Raw genomic sequence first — 18,504 nt, 5'->3', positions numbered from 1 at the left:
TTGTTGGGTTCCTTCTAGATGGAGGAAACCCATTGGGTTTGGTTGGTGATAACCAAACTTGGAAGTTGGGTCATTGGTATTAGTCCATGAGATTAATATTGGGCCATGGAGGTTCTTAGGGTTAGTGAGACACATATATATATAGTCTTTTGACCTAATTTTTATGCAGAGACTTACAAGAATCAAAAAGACAAAAGAGAGAAAAGAGGGAAGGAGGCAGAATTTCGTCTGGGTTTGTCAAGGCAGATTTGGAGGGTCAAACGGAACCTGATCGGACTGATATTTTGTGGAAAGCTTCTTCAGTCAGTGGGTTAAAGGTTCACGAAGGGATTTAGATTTTAATGGTTGGATCTTCTGTTGTCTGGGGTTTAGTGAAGCTGGTCGTCACAGTTCTTCAGCAGTGCTGTCTTGAGTGTTTGGTAAATCCGACGGTGAGATCTTCTCTGATTGAGCTGAAATTTGGAAGAGGTGTTGTTGACTAGTGTATCTTGGATTTGTACGGCGGGATTAGTCTCTGGTTTCCGTAATCCTTGTGATCTGAGGTCGTTTGGTTGCTGCTGGTTTTGAAGCTTTGTGTTACTCTCTTGTTGTTGTTGTTCTTGTGTTGGAGGTAGCTCTTTGTAGCTTGAGTCTCTGTTCTGTTCAGGTTGTTGAACAGGTAGGACGTGTTTGTACTCACATACATTTATATAGTGGATTGTTAAGTGGACTACGGTCCCGTGGTTTTTCCTTCTCACATCGAGGAGGTTTTCCACGTAAAAAGTGTTTGTCTCATTTAGTTATTGCTTATACTATATCCTGCTATCGTCGAAGTATTTTTCTCACAGGTTCACACAAGGTCAGGAGAACACGATCGATCACATTCTGCTGCGCTTGTGTTATGTGTCCATATTTTTCCCCAACATTATCATACTGTATGATGAGGTCGAGTCTGCTACCATGAATTTGGTTGACATATTCCTTCCTTCAGTGTATACATGAAGGGTAACTTCATCGAGGGCGTTCTTGACTTTCCTGTTGAAACTTACTTGTGGTGTGGCTTTCCGGGTCATAATGTCTTTGTCTAGCCCCAAGTCGTTGTAGATGTCTAGGAAAATCATATTTGTGGAGTCTTTGTTATCCACTAGCATTCTCTTCACCAACAAATTCATCACAGTCAGAGAAATGACCAATGCATTGTGATGCGGAGTTATGACTTTTGTCATGCTCTTCGGCTGTCAAGTGTATGGTGTCTACTTACAGGTATTGCGGTTGGCCTCCATGTCATTTTGACCGCTTTTGGTGCTGTTATGAACGAACGCGAATCAACTTTGAAAAAAGCAAAAAAAATTAAGAGCAAAAAATAAATTGAGGCAAATACATGTTAAGGATTTGTAGTATATTGATTACGTGAATAAATAAATTTACAATCCCTTGATCCGTATTTATAGTAACCTCAAAAACCTGATTTTTTTTCCCTTTAGGAAAACATCCTTATTCTAGAAAAATATTTTTCCTAGTCCTAAAAGGTATATCGTGCCTCTGAATACCATGCTCCTCACAAAACCTTTGGATCACACCATCAGATGTGTCGTTATCCGATATCAAATACTTCACCTTTCTCTATGTTTGATTCTTTACTTCAGCTTTCCAAAACTTGAAGTTTGTGAACACTTCAAATTTCTGCATTAGGAAGTACACCCAAACCTTCTTAGAGAAAAAAATCGATGAATAAAACGAAGTACCTTGATCCTCCCACGGACTTTTCCCGAGTTTCCCCCACATATCAAAATGACATAGTTTATAAGACCTTTTTCGTGCATTTTCCCGTCAAAATGACATAGTTTATCAACAACGTCTCATATTGAGAAGAAAGAGAACACATCAATATCATGGCTTGATATTTGTCCTTAATCTTCACATCCACAAGCGCCAGATCCCCGATGATTTGATTGAAGCTGTTGACGTGTGCTGCAAGTTCTCTGCTCCGTGGCATCTTTAAACCAAATAACATGTATTTGTGGTATAGTTTGCTAGATAATGATCTCGACATATACATCTTCTCCCATTTATCATACAGCTCTTTGGAAGTTGTGAGATGCATCAGTTGATGTGTTATGTCATCCAAAAAACAAAGTTGAATCGTTGAGACAACCTGATCCTGCATCTCGTCCCAATCATCATGTACGATGGCTTCAGGTTTGAACTCCAACTGAGCCTTCTTCATCTTTTGATGTGTTAGCAAATCCTTAACTCGTCGTTGGCAGAGACCAAAGTTCCCTTTTCATCGAATCTCGGAACATTGAACTTTAGAGAACTTCCTATGGTCACTACAAGAAAACACGGAACATTCTGATGGACATTCCGACGGCAGAGAAATTCATCGGAATTTTTTGACAAATTTCTGACCGAGTACCGACGAAATGCCTATTTTTCCATTCGTCGGTATTTCGTCGGAAATGTCTGATGAAACTCCAGCAAAACAAACTTAGTCGGGAAATTTCGACGCAAGTCCGATCACAGTCCGAGGAAAATATATATCCGTTACGCGACATTTTTAAATTTTCTAAATTTTTCATATCCGTTGGTACACCGCAAAATTCTGACGGAAATAATTTAGCCGTTCGGTTTCCAACGGAATTCCGACGAATCTTTTGACCGTTAAATATTTCTGACGAATTTCCGTCGGTTTGATACTTTTCCTTCGGAATTCTGTCGGTTCTGTCGGTAACTTTCCTTTATAAATATGTGCTCTTCCTCATTCCCCTCATTCACACTTCATTCTCTCTTCACTCTCTTTACTACAAATCCAAAACAAAAAAAATCATGTCTTCTGGAAATTCTTATCGTTCGTGGATGGATAAACCTCATTTGGATCCAAACACCAAATTTCTTACGCAAGAATACGCAGAAGGTGTTGGAGAATTCATGAGGCTTGTTCAACAACAACCGGAAGCAAATACCGGTTTGTTAAGATGTTCCTGCTCTTCCTGCAATAATAATCGGATTTTAAAGGAATGAGATGTTTGGACTCATTTATATATGAGAGGGTTTACACGGAATTATAAAGTTTGATATCTTCATGAGGAAAATGGTTATGAATACGGTAGTACTAGCGAACCTCAGCCTGTTGATAGGTTAGAAGAACCAAGAACGGATGTAGATTATAGTGTAGATACTGAGCAGATGGTAAATGATCATTATAGAGGGGAAGAACCCAATGCAGAATCGAGGAGATTTTTTGACATGTTGGATGCAGGAAAACATCCTTTGTATAAAGGTTGTAGGGATGGTCATTCACCCTTATCAACTACAACTAGATTGATGGCCATTAAGTCATATTGTAATTTGGCTGAAGAATGCGTGGATGTGATTGCTGATTTTGTTAAAGGTGTTCTACCAGAGGATAATCTTGCACCGGGTACATATTACGAGGTTTAGAAACTTGTAGCAGGTCTTCGTTTACCGTATCAGGTGATAGATGTTTGGATCGACAACTGCATGATCTACTGGAGAGCGGATGAGAACAGAGATAGATGCAAATTTTGTGGAAAACCTCGTTATCAGGATACGAGGGGAAGAGTTCCGGTGCCATTAAAAAAGTGTGGTATTTGCCTTTGACGGAAAGATTGAAGAGGTTGTATCAGTCCGAATGCACAACCCAACCAATGAGATGGCATGCAGAGCACTCCACAAATGGTCATATTAGACATCCTTCAGATGCAAAAGCTTGGAAACATTTCTAATCACCATATCCAGAATTTGCCCAAGAGAGAAGAATGTTTATCTTGGATTATGTACTGATGGTTTCAGCCCATTTGGAAAGCATGGAAGACAATATTCTCTACGGCCAGTGATTGTGACACCGTACAACTTACCGCCGAATTTGTGCATGCGACGAGAGTTTTTGATTCTCTCCATTCCTGTCCCCGGGCCAGAGCATCCTAAGAAATCATTAGATGTGTTTCTTCAGCCACTGATATATAAGTTGCAACAATTATGGGCGCATGGTGCTGAGACATATGATGTTTCGTGCAAAGAAAACTTTCAGATGCAGGCAGTACTTATGTGGACAATAAGTGATTTTCCCACATATGGTATGTTATCTGGATGGACAACAGATGAGAGGCTTTCATGTCCATATTGTCAAGATAGCACAGATGCTTTCTAACTAAAGCAGGGAAGGAAAACATGTTTGTTGGTTTGACTGTCACAGGAGATTTCTACCACCCGATCATCCATATCGTAGAAGTAGGACTTTGTTTACGAAGAACAAGAAGGTATTTGACAGTTCACCTGAAGAAGTTAGTGGAGAAAATTTGCGGAAACATCTAAGGGATTTTGGTGCAGAAATGACGCCAGATGTAGGTGGACATGAAAATATTCGAGTCAACGCTGTTGGAGAACTACATAATTGGCACACAAAGAGTATTTTTTGGGATCTTCCATACCGGGAGAATCATCTGTTACGACATAATTTAGATGTCATGCATATTGAGAAGAACTTTTTCGACAATCTGATGAACACAATCCTAAACATCCAAGGTAAAACGAAGGATAATTTGAAGTCAAGACTGTATTTAGTCGATGTTTGTGCTCGTTCTGAACTTCACGTTGATGAGAACGGTATGGCTCCTTTTCCCATATACCGACTGGATGCGGCTACAAAAGAGGATTTATTTGATTGGATTACAAATAAAGTGGCATTTCCAGATGGTGATGATTCAATTTGCGTAACTGCATGGATAAAAGTGAAGAAAAGTTTACTGGCTTGAAGAGTCACGATTGTCATTGTTGGGGTCAAAATCGGTCACGACGGAATCAATGTCTAAAAGTCCCCAGAAAATATTTCTCGATTTGTGAATTTCGTATAATTTTTATTGAAAAGGTTGTACGACATTCTAGAATTATTTTATCAACAATAAGAAGCAAACATTGTTGGGGTCTAAAACGATTCTCTCGAAATAAACGTCCAAAAATTGTGTTTCTGTACGAAAGTTTTCTCGACAAACTCTCGACAAACTCTCGACAAAATTTCCTGAGCAAAAGACTCGAGAGAAATGGATCACGGAACCAAACAAGCAGTCCAACTCGTTCATTCGGACCTTTTGAGGTGCAGAACTGCACAAACGCGTCAGATTTTTAGCTATGGATGAAGACCTTCCTATGGTTTGATTGAGCTCATATTTTGACACAAGATAGAGCTTTGAGTTTGATTTCCAATGCCACCGGTCTGAGGTCAATCAGCATCCTGTAGCATAAGTTATGCATGTTTTATTGAAGGGTGGACAGAGCACACCGTCCAGCTCGGCGGATGGCCGAGCTGGATCGACCACGCGACCAACTCGGTGGATGGCCGAGCTGGATCGACCACGCGACCAGCTCGGTGGATGGCCGAGCTGAACCAGTCCAGCTCGGCGGATGGCCGAGCTGGATCGACCACGCGACCAGCTCGGTGGATGGCCGAGCTGAACCAGTCCAGCTCGGCGGATGGCCGAGCTCGATCGAGCACGTGACCATCTCGGCGGATGGCCGAGCTGGATCGAGCACGCGACCAGCTCGGCCATCCGCCGAGCTGGAACGATCGTGCTGTCACAGTCCCGTCCTCGTAGCTCCCTCCATTGGGATTGGATCGAACTTGCTCTTGTTTCATCTCAATCAGAGTCACCGTCGGAACTTTACGATTTAAAACCGCAATAACTCGTTGTCTCGTATGAAGTTCGAATTGATCGTATAAAACGGCAACGGTTAACTAAACACCTCGAACTGCCTCCACTATATGAGAAATTTTGAACCTTCTTCGGAATCGACGTCATTACGGAAGAGCTCTTTCGATAAATCGTAAAAACTTTTAAGTCGGAAAACGGCCTGAAAGGGTCCAGAACGCGGCTAGAAGCCCACTCGCGATTTTATACGAAATCGAGCCCAATCGTTATAACGGTTTATCCTTTATTCTGCAAGAGAGGATAAATGTCAAGTTCAGAGGATAAATGTGAAGTTTCCGGAGATAAACACGAAGATCTAAGGATAATGGAATATTTCCGCAAAGCGATAAACTCGACCGATGGCAGAAAGGGAAAGAGAAAACCGCCTCTAGGAGGAGTATATAAGGACTTCGAGGTTGAAGAGGCAAGGGACAATTCTTTTAGACTTAGAACTCTCTGCACTTAGAAACTTTTAGGCATTATTCTCGACATGCTCTGTTTTATGACTGGCATCCGATTACTAGACGAACTCGCCCAGGCTGTTCGATCTCTTGTTCTACTCTTTCAATCGAACTACGTTCGGCTTGATCCACAAAAGGGGTACGTAGGCAGTCTTTCATAAGGTTCAGTCCAAAATTAAATCAAAACATTTTTTCATCTCTTTTTCGTTTGTTGTTATCGAGATGAGACTCAACTAGGTTTAAGGTTTTTGGTCGTTAGAACTAGGGAACTCGCTGACAGCTCTTGCGGCCGAAGCTTTTGTAATCTTTTGCAATGATCGCAACGCTCTTACGCGGATTCGAAATAAGATCAACTCTTTCTAAACTCGCTTTATTGTCTTTACATATTTTCCACATTTATTTGGTTATTTGTCGTTGGCTCTCGCAGAGAATCCGGGACCTTTGGGAAAGTTAGGGTTTCTAGACTTTCCTAATTTAAAATCGACGGTGTGAATTTTTGTTCCCACAGTTTGGCGCTAGAAGGAGGGGGGGGGGGCTCTAACTCATAGCCGAAAAAACGCTTGATTAAAACAATGTTTGGAAATACGAAAGACAAAATCGCAGTTCGCAACAACGCTGGTAAAACAACTCCAGCCGCTACTGCGCCTATGGCCAACGCTTACGCAAACGCCACAGTTCTTGAGAAAATCGAAAACCTAGCCACGATTTCTCTGTCTAAACATAAAGGGAAACGATAAATTTTATAAAACCCCATAAGTTTGGCTCGTTACCGAACTAAAAAAAGTTTCAACGCGTAAGGGTTTTACCAAAACATGTTTTTTGAAAACTTTTCGGAAATGTAAACTTGCTCTCCCCAAAACCGAAGAAAAACCCTAGGTTAATCCCAGAAAAAGAAAGCACTGCATATCCGGTACATAACTCACCGCTATGTATTTCTTCCGAATATCTTGTGGAAAAACCCTAGGTTAGTTGCGGAAAAAAAGAAGCACAGAAAATCGGGTACATAACTCACGGCTGTACTTCTACCAAATATCTTTCAGAAAAACCCTAGATTAATCGTAGAAAAAGGAAGAGCAGCAAATCGGTTACGAAACCCCCACGGCTGTACTTCTTCCAAATAACTTTCAGAGAAATGAAGTTGATTTCTATAGAATCACTTGAAACCTAAAACGGCTGACGAAGACTAAATAAAGCAAAACGGGAGATCGTATCCCCACCGCTAAAATGTTTTCTGAAGCCTAAGATTTCATAAGAATTCAAGTATCACTTCTATAGTAATAAATTCCGCGAGTTGTCTATGTTTGTAACCTAAATCTTACTTCAGAAAAAACTACTCAAAACTTCCACGGATCAATCCCACAGATATGAGAAAAACTTCTAATTAAGTTTGGTTGCAATAATTAACCTCGTCAGGGCTCTCATACAGCTAAAACTTGAAAACTTCTTTACGGAACAAATCTCGTAAAAATTATGCTCAACAAACATCTAGCGAAATAACCTTTGCAAAAAGTAAGCTCCACAACATTTTACGAAACAACTTTCGTAAAATTAAAATCGATAACATTTTGCGGAATAACTTTCGTAAAATTAAACTTGATATTATTTTTCAGAAAAAACTTTCGTAAAACTAAAGTTGGCAACATTTGACAACCTTCGAAAATCTAACAACAATCGAAGAAAAAGGATCTCGGGTAAGGAAAGAGATCCGGGAATCAAAATTCGCCCATCCGACTCTCTCCACGGTCTCCCCATCCTTCCTCTCGCACCTTGATCTGTCGCCAAAACCTCATCACCTGGCGAGTCTTCCTGATCATCCTTCGCATCTCTTGATTGTCCCTGGCTATTCCTAAACGGTAAAAAATTTTCGACGAGATGCTTATTCATTTTCGTAAATCCAATGATACTTAGATTGAAACATGGATCACGAAAACCGCAAGATTGGCAGCAGCCTAAACAAGGCCAGGAAAGCAGAGAAGTCCAGGAAGAATCAATATTCTTGCTATTCTAAATGGGCAAACAGACACGAAAAGAGTAAGGGCAAATGAGCAAGCAAAACGGAGAAGAGGCTAACCCGAATCTTCGAGAGAACTAAGATATTTCCGACTTGAAATTTTTGAAATCAGGCTTGGAATTTTCGTAGGAAATTACTAAGAAATAAAAACGCCTTTGAGACTGCCATAGAACTTTAGGGAACTTAAAACCTAGGTGGATAGTTTAACGAACTAAGTCTTAGGCGATTTTTCTTGTCTCGATATATCGTTCCATAACTGTTCAGCCAGATCTTGCAAACCAATCTAAACTCTCTGAAAATCGAGAAACGATCGCCACGCATATCCAGCTCGCTTCCTAAAGAGAGGAAAAACTAGAGACACGAACGTCGTTTTAAAATCGATTCGTTTCTAGAGATTTTCTTAAAACCGACATATTCCAAGTCGTCAACCTAGAAACAACCAAATCACAGTCCCAACATCGTCTTTAAATCGACCTGGATTGTCGATCATTCCAATCCTCGGAAGAAGAAACGTTCACAACCCTTCAAAGTATCTGTTCAACCGTTTTCTTTCGTAAAGAAAAAAAAACGGGAGTAGGTACGTATACTATACTCGTATACTCCCAAACTTCAAAAACCGTTGCAAATCGTCAAGAAAACGCTTTCGTCAAATCAAATCGTCCCAAATAGGCAAACGACAATCTAAAATTTGTTTAAACGCCAGCAACATACCCAGACGTTCATGAACATAATCTCAAAGACTATACAGCATTTCTTGCCGTAATCATGCGTATAGAAAACCTGTACCAATATCAAACTGAAACTCGACGATTAGCCCAAGTCTTGAAACCCTTTCCGGCTTTATAAAGTCAGTCTCGTATAAAAATCAAAAATTATACGAGAAATCTTCATGCATCAAAACATTTCATTGGGTTTCCGTTCAACCAGGTTTGTCGCGGAAAAGCATAAAAACATTTGCGAGAAGGTAAAATCGGAATAAAAGTAGCAGATAGCACAACAAAGGGAATGCTTCTTCTCGATCGTTGGCTAGATCTACCGCTGGTTGACCAATTCGTTCTAGAAACGAATATGTCATGAGAATCCTCTCAAAAGCTTATGAAAAACGTTCTGCAACTAGATCGTAATTAAATAAACTTCGGTAACACTCCATGAGTAACTCCAAGCAAATTTCACCAAAGACGAAATCAGAGCAGAAACGTTTTTTGTAAAATATGCGGAAACATCGCTACTTTGACATGTCCATACATAGCACTGATTTACTACCTTCATGAAATTGTTCGCCCGTTACTTACCCGAAAAATCCTTCGTACAATCATATCAACTCATACGAAGCAACTTTCGAAAGTAAACGTAACAAGTATCATTCTTTACCCCTGCGACTTGCTGGCTTCTGCCTTTCATTCCACTCGGTCACATCCGAGTAGGCAGTCATCCCGCAACTAACTCCGCACGGGTTCTGTATCAAACCTCTTAGGCTTCGTCTTCCTCAGACAAAAATGAATCAATTTTCATAAGACTATAGGTAACATTATACAAACATTCATCGTATAACTGAAACCTAAAGCGGAGAATCGTTTTCTACGACTATCGGCCATCTTAACACGGTTGCAAACTTGGCCTATCAATCTCAACAAGCGCTCTTTGGCCCTCGGTTAATTAAGCCTTCCAGCAAAAGTCTGAACCAGAATTCAGAATCCCCTTAAGGAAAATCGTAAACTAACATGATCTTCATGTTAATACGAAAGTACCATGGTCTAATCCTTGACCTACAACGTCCTTGGCTATCTAAGTGAACACATCCTTCACGCCAAGCCAAAGTATTTTAGAAACCATCGCTCCATCACTTAACGGCTAAACGACAATCTACGATTTGTCTAAAAACGTCATGTGACTATTAAGAGAATAATCATCGTATAACCCACAGTCGAAAATTATATGATAAATTCTTCGTAACGAAACTCAGTCCTAACAACCAAACGGTTAACGGAAAACCTAAACTTGTCGACAATCGATCAAGTTCGATACATTCCACAATTCACTTTAAGGCCGCTATGTTTTACCCATAATACACGGCATGTAAGGAAAAATTCGTAACAAAGCTCCTAGAGCTATACGAAACATCCTAAAAATGCATGAAATAGATCTCGGAAGGCCAACACTTCACAAAGCACTATGAAGGGAAAACACTTCTTCCCATGGACAAATTTACGCAACCCCGCGGTCCTAATTCCTCGATCGCAAATCAAACTATTAGCATTCAAACAGCAATAACAGTTTTCGCTGCGAACATCCGCAGACAAACCAAAAATGTTTCTCCGACGTAGGGTTAAGACTAAACTCTTGCAGCACCGCGAAACATCTTCAAGCCCACAAAAATTTCAACCACGAAACGAGGCCTGCAAAGGAAAAACAAACCTTCAGTATCGCGAGACGTCGCAGACGCTTGAAGAATAAGTTTTTTCGACAAAAATAACTTCCTCAATAAAAACACCTTCTTCGAAGACCAAACATTCATACGCACTATCATCTTCTCAAACACGTATCCTTCGCGAAGAGTCAAAACAGTAATATCTACCGATAAGTTTGTTGCTGATCACAACAAACTCTCAACGTCCTAAACAGACTAAGCCATCTCGTAGAGATAGCTCTCGAACACCCAACACATGGGTAATAGCGCTATATAAAAAATCCAAAATTTTGGTCAGCACTTTCGGGAGACTTAAAAATTGTCCTCGATGAGATGCTCGATTCCTACCATACAAGTCACGTAAGCCAAGAACATATTGTGGAATTTAAAGCGGAACGGAATCAGGTCAAAAACAATACAGGAAACGTAAGTCGAAGTAGTCATCGCACCCCCTAAAGCCGTGATTAGACCTAGGTCTTGCCGTAAACCCAGCTCACTGGTCTCTAACATCTCTATGCATAGTATCAAACACCCTGATACGAGATCCCAAAATTTGTCTCTTGGCTAATATTCGAGCGTCTTAAGAAATCACGCAAGTTTACGCACTGCGGAAAACTCTCGAAACAGATCACGGATATAGCAGTTCACACAGAGTTAGATTATGAGATGACAACTCGTAGTCTTCCCTCTACACCCATGCCATCGGTAGCAACATGCCTGATAACCTCTACACGACATATAAACTCGACCGTAAAGGTCTCGCTGGAAAACAGGTCATAAGAATCTTAACTCCAAGAAGAACTACAAAAGGCTTAATCCCTTCAAAAAGGGTACGTAGGCAGCCGACATAAGGCGCAGCCCCAATCTTATCGCATTCCACTCTCAGAAGAACTAGAAGACCACTTACGATGGATCTTTTCAACCATTAATTCCACCTAACTTGCCTAACTTGCCTAACTTGCCAAGCCACTCGCTAGAATCTCACACTAAAATCTCACAATTCTAACGAGCTGGGGGGGCTAACTGTTGCAGTCAAAATCGGTCACGACAGAATCAATGTCTAAAAGTCCCCAGAAAATATTTCTCGATTTGTGAATTTCGTATAATGTTTATTGAAAAGGTTGTACGACGTCCTAGAATTATTTTATCGATCATAAGAAGCAAACATTGTTGGGGCAAAAACGGTTATCTCAAAATAAACGTCCAAAAATTGTGTTTCTGTACGAAAGTTTTCTCGACACACTCTCAACAAAAGTTACTAAGCAAAAGACTCGAGAGAAATGGATCACGGAACCAAACAATCTGTCCAACTCGTTCATGCACAGGCGAGTCAGATGTTTAGCTATGGAAGAAGACCTTCCCATAGTTTGAGTGAGCCCATATTTTGATACAAGATAGAGCTTTGAGTTTGTTTTCCAATGCTACCGGTCTGTGGTCAATCAGCATCCTGTAGCATAAGTTATGCCCATTTTATTGAAGGGTGGACAGAGCACACCATCCAGCTCGGCGGATGGCCGAGCTGGATCGACCAAACGACCAACTCGACCATCCGCCGAGCTGAACCAGTCCAGCTCGGCGGTTGGCCGAGCTAGATCGACCACGCGACCAGTTCGGCGGATGGCCGAGCTGGATCGAGCACGTGACCAGCTCGGCCATCCGCCGAGCTGGACCGAACCCGCGACATGCTCGGCCATCCACCGAGCTGGAACGATCGTGCTGTCACAGTCCCGTCCTCGTAGCTCCCTTCTTCGGGATTGGATCGAACTTGCTCTTGTTTCATCTCGATCAGAGTCACCGTCAGAACTTTACGATTTAAAACCGCAATAACTTGTCGTCTCGTATGAAGTTCGAACTGATCGTATAAAACGGCAACGGTTAACTAAACACCTCGAACTGCCTCCACTATACGGAAATTTGAACTTTCTTCGGAAGCGCTCTTTCGATAAATCGTAAAAACGCTTAAGTCGAAAAACAGCCCGAAAAGGTCTAGAACGCGGCTAGAAGCCCACTCGCGATTTTATATGAAATCGAGCCCAATCGTTATGACAGTTTATCTTTTATTCTGCAAGAGAAGATAAATGTCAAGTTCAGAGGATAAATGTGAAGTTTCCAAAGATAAACACGAAGATCTAAGGAAAATGGAATATTTTCGCAAAGCGATAAACCCGACCGAGGGCAGAAAGGGAAAGAGCAAACCGCCTCAAGGAGGAGTATATAAGGACTTCGAGGTTGAAGAGGCAAGGGACAATTATTTTAGACTTAGAAATCTCTTCACTTAGAAACTTTTAGGCATTATTCTCGACATGCTCTGTTTCTATGACTGGCACCCGATTACTAGACGAATTCGCCCAGGAAGCCACTGTTCTTCTTAATAGAAAACAGCTGCTTCAATTCTTCAAGGCCGAACCTGAGACCCTCCTCCCTAGCTTGGATTCATGAAGTCAAGAAATAGCGCCAGAAATTAGGCGCCATCTGGGCAAAAGCCATCCCAAGCTCCGCGAGCGCCTCGAGAAGGAAGCGAGGAAGAGGAAATGACAAACCTCCGTCTTGGAAATGCGACGTGTAGGCCCCACAATACCCCGGCCTCACAGTCTCCGGAGTTTCACCATCTTCGGGTGCTTCGATCTCAACGGCATAATCGATTCCCAGAGCTCGTAAAGGGTCTCGATATGTTTCGGCTCGATGATCGTCGGGAGATGAGGACCAAATTTTTCGAGCGCCATGGATTTGAAACAGGAAAAAGAAAATACCAACGACGATGAAAGAGAAAGAAGGATTCTAGTGTCGAAGAAGACGATCTATCCAGTGAAATATAATATATATATATATATATATCTTAAAAAAAATGGTCCCCGAAACACTAAAGATTAACCGGCCACGAACTCTCAATCTCAACCACATGATTTGAAAATGGCCGACAAGTCAAATCAAGCCGATGCGCGTGACATCCCACTTCCCGAGAATCACGACGCCGCCAGGTAACGTCAGTTTTCACCCTTTCGGTTTCCCAAATAAACCAAAAGGCTGGGGGACAAATGTTGGACCCAATTTCGGTCAGTACATTAATGGGCCGCGATCAAAGATATGGGCCGTAAGGAACTGAAGGCCATAGCAAGCAATTGAGCTCGAAAACGAAGACTTCGAGGTCCCAGAGATCGCGGAGCAGTCACGAAGATCGCGGAGCAGTTACGAAGAGCACGAGGTTGCCTCACTATAAAGGAAGAGGAACCGACATGAAGAGGGACACGTTGAAAACCCTCGAGAGAGCTACACACATACATCGACCTTGTTTTCATCCCAATCTTAGATCTTTTCTTTACTGATCTCATTGTATCATTCGATCTAGTTCAACTAATTGTATTCGATCTTATTCATCAATAAAGTCCATTTTTACCTACTGGAAACGGTTTTCATCGTTGTGTTCTAAAGATATCGTTGCCTACATCATTTTTCTTCCCTAGATCAAACTCCCGATCACTATCAAATACTTAGTGTAGATTTTAGGTTCTACACCGGTGTTGGTTTGCAAAGAGCTCGAATGCTCTTGTGAAGTTCGGTTTCCAGCAGTCATACGAAGATTATTCATTGTTTACGTTTATCAAAGGCGATGATGAGATTCGTGTCCTTATATATGTTGATGACTTGGTTATTGCTAGCAACAACTTGGTTCGACTGGAGAAATTTAAAGCTTATTTGGGTACTTGTTTCCACATGAAAGATTTGGGGAGATTGAAATATTTTTTGGGCATTGAAGTAGCTCGATCTGATGAAGGTATCTTCCTTTCTCAGTGAAAGTATGTTCTTGATATTCTTGCTGAAACAGGCTTGCTTGGTTCTAAGCCGGCTGGTACTCCTATGGAGCATAATCATCAACTCGCCTCTGATACGGGTCCTCTGTTCCCTGACCCGTGCCAATACCATCGATTGGTAGGACGACTAGTCTATCTTGCGATATCCTGTCCTGAGTTGTCATATTCTATTCACTTACTGTCTCAGTTCATGCAAACCCCTCGTCAAGCTCATTGGGATGCTGCATTGTGAGTCGTGCATTTTCTTAAAGGGTCTCCTGGTCAAGGAATCCTCTTAAAATCTGATAGTAATCTTGAACTGTCCATCTACTGTGATGCAGATTGGCAGTATTGTCCTCTCACGCGTCGCTCCCTTAGTTCGTTTGTGGTTCTTCTAGGCGGCTCTCCTATTGACTGGAAAACTAAGAAACATGACACCGTCTCTCACTCATCAGCTGAGGCCGAATATCGTGTGCAATGGCAGCAGCAGTTCGCGAAATGAAGTGGATTGTTCCTCTTGTTAAAGACCTTGGTATTTCACCATCCACACCTGTTGCATTTTACTGTGATAGTCAGGCTGCGATACACATTGCCTCAAATCCTGTGTTCCATGAACGAACTAAGCATATTGAACGAGACTGTCATAGTGTTCGCGATGCTGCCAAAGTGGGTCTCATCACAATGCGTCATGTTCGTACGAAGGATCAACTGGCTGACATTCTCACTAAAGTTCTTGGTCGCCTACAGAGTTCTTGTTGTCGAAGTTGGGAGTTCAGAATCTTCCATCTCCAACTTGAGGGGGAGTTAGGATCCTTGTGTGCCAAGGATCATATCGGATATTCCATTGTTACGATAAGGAAAACTTCCTTTATGATAGGGATATTTCTATATCTTGTTTTAGGAATATCTCTTCTTCGTGATGTATATATACGATGTAAAGGTTAACTTGTTCAAGAAGAAAGTATATTCAGAACACATTCTCGCAGGTTTTCAATTCCAGTTCATTTGCTAGCGCGCACAGTTCTCCAAATCTTACTATTTCTCAATTATATCCACTGTAGTAGCTATATAATTCTTTGAATTATGATTGCAAAACCGTGTTTGATTAGTGAAATCTATAATGGATGTAAAACAAATAGTGGCACGAAAATATATAGTCACTAAAAAAGAAAGGATGAATTTTCAAGGAATTTTTCCGTCAGCTCCATATCATATGTCTTAATATTTAAGATTTTATAATATAAATATTGATTTCCATATAATAACACAATATATATAGGAATTGTCTTAATTTTTAATATGTTTTTCCGTTTTTAATTTAATAATAAGTTATATATATAAATTCATTAAGGGTAACATAGACTTTAATCAGTCTAACTTTTAATGTGGGAGATCTGTTGCGAAAGATCACTTCGCAAGAAATAATAGATATTCGTTTAATGAACTAAATTTTCAGAAATTATTTAAAGTAAAATAGTTTTGTTCGAGTTAGGGAACATTTTACAACTTTACTAACATTTTGAAAACAAATTTTATTTTATCCCTTTAAATACAATAATATTTACACTTCTACAACTTATCACTATAAAAAATTTGACCTTCTACTATTTTTTATTTATTTGTTGAAGGAAGTATTAAGTATCCATATATAGTAATATAAATGTACATAATTTAGTATTTTATGATCATTTTTTTTTAAATCAACATTTTCTTTCAGAGACCGTTGAAAACTTCTAACTGTTTTCTGATCGCGTCATTGATTTTACATAAATTTCGTTGGAATTTTGTTGAAATCTTTTTACAACTTATTAATAAATTTTTTTTGTCAATCTGTTAGAAATTGATGCATGAATTTCGATGAATTTTTGTCTTAGATAATCTGTCAAAAATAGTCAGAAATTTCTAACAATTTCCAAATATACAATGTCCGTCAAAATTTCTTATCATATTCGAACAGTTTTCTTTTGTTAGATAATCTGTTAGTAAATCGTTGGAAATTTTTGACAATAAAAAAATATGTAGAAAAACATTTACTTTTTTCTTAAAGTGAATAAAATGTCTGGATACACTATCTATCTATACTATTAAAACCGAAGTACAAATAAAAAATAACCCTAAAATTTACAACTTAATTACAATAGAATTCCACTGAAATAATAGGAAAACCACCCAAAAAAAAAACCCCAACTTTCAAATCTAAGCCAATAAAAGCTCCAACTCATTAGTGAGCTATTTAAATCTCAAATTGTTTAATTTTTCCCATTTAAATCACAAATTTTATTTGACCGAGCCAACATAAACACCTCAAAAGTCAACAGTTAAAAATATGTTAACACCATCACCTACTAAAACTATGTTGTTTTTGCCTAACATAAACTCCCCTCAATGGCATGATCAATGGGTGGAGCTCTGTTAACAGTTAATGGCATGATTATTGGAAACTCTTCAATATCTTTCTCTCTTCTCTGTAGTTCTTGTCATTTTTTACCAATTTCTTTTAGTATGTAATGAAATGATAAGCTTGAAGATAAACGATTCCCTTTCCTTCGATATTCAAATCACAGATAAGCTTGAGCTATATATATTTCAACTCTTGCGACAAAAATATATTAAGTAGAAAGATTCTTCTCCTCTGCCTAAAAACTGAAATATATAAGGGATACAATTACAAAGTACTCCTACCAAGTAATTATATCCAAATAGCACGTTGAATTGGACTATATGTATAGGTGGTCAACAGATGACAAAAAAAAAAAGTATAGGTGGTCAACACTAGCAGCTCGTCTACTAGAAATGATGATAACTAAATAAAAACCATTGGATTACTCATATCTGCAAGACTTGTAAAGAGTGGCATCGACCCCGTTACTCTCCGCGTCTTGATCTTCTTGATTTCTCCACACTTTTAGCCACACTTTCCAATCAATAGAACTTAGCATCAGTTGCATAACTTGCATCTAATACGTCGTCTTTGTTTAGTCCTGATGTGTTGATGTTGACCTCTCTACTCTTGCCCCCTTCAACAAGAAATTCTAAACCCTAAATCCAGTTTATGCGTGTGACTTCGATCACAAGCTTCGAACTCCTGTTACATTATTTTCGTCTCAACCACAAGCCGAGAGAAGCCGACAGCACAACCTAAACAAACAACGAAACTGCATCTTTCAAGCTTTTGGACGCAAGACTCGATGGTTGTTTATTACCTTTGTCGGAGAGTTTGGACTTAGAATCACTCGTGTGGATGCCAAAGTCATCTTCACTAAATAATAGCATCAACGCATAAACCAATTCAAGTAGCATCTTCGATTTTAGTTTCCAAGAAAATTCCATGTCGCCAACATAACTGAGTAGAAAGATTGTAGTTTTTGATTTGGGAATTTCGGAGAATAAGGTGTGGCAATTGGGGATTTGAGGGAAGTTTATGTTAGGCAAAAACGATATAGTTTTAGTGGGTAACGGTGTTAACATGTTTTTAACTGTTGACTTTTGAGGTGTTTAAATTGGCTTGGTCAAACGAAGTTTGTGATTTAAATGGAAAAAGTTAAACAATTTGACGTTATAAAAGTAATGAAAAAGTCTATCTTTATTCATAGCATAGAGGTTCTTTATATAGGAGATTACACCGTCATAGATAAATGTAACGATTACAAATCATAATATCTTGGTTATGAGCCATCCACAATTTGGTTCATAACACTATCCATTGGATACCATAACCATTTAGAGCTTATAATGTGCTTTAATGTTGCCTCATTAAAACCTTACCAGGAAAAATTGGGACAAAACCATGGTGAAGGAAAAAGAGTACAACACACATTACTCCCCCTGATTTGGACATTACTGAAGGTCCCTTGGACCTCTCCAATTTTCTGCAATCCGTGGGTGATGAAGATCTTGGGCAGAATATGCTTCGTCCTCGAACATGATAGTTGGTTCTTCTTTACCATCGGCCATGCCACAATCTGATCGAACATATTGAGTCATCGACATCAAATACACACACACAAAATCTTGGATGATGTTGCTGTGATATGCGTGTACCACCATGTGTAAAACATAACCTGTCTGAAAACAAATCAACAAAACCAAATAACCTCTTTTTGGGCTGGTTAGTATAAAATAAACCAAAATCAAAGGCTTCTTCATCGTCCTT

This window comes from Brassica oleracea, chromosome C9 (genome assembly GCF_000695525.1).
Source record: "Brassica oleracea var. oleracea cultivar TO1000 chromosome C9, BOL, whole genome shotgun sequence".
In the NCBI taxonomy this organism is placed as follows: domain Eukaryota; kingdom Viridiplantae; phylum Streptophyta; class Magnoliopsida; order Brassicales; family Brassicaceae; genus Brassica; species Brassica oleracea.
The sequence above is the reverse complement of the archived record's forward strand: the minus strand, read 5'-3'. Positions refer to the sequence as shown.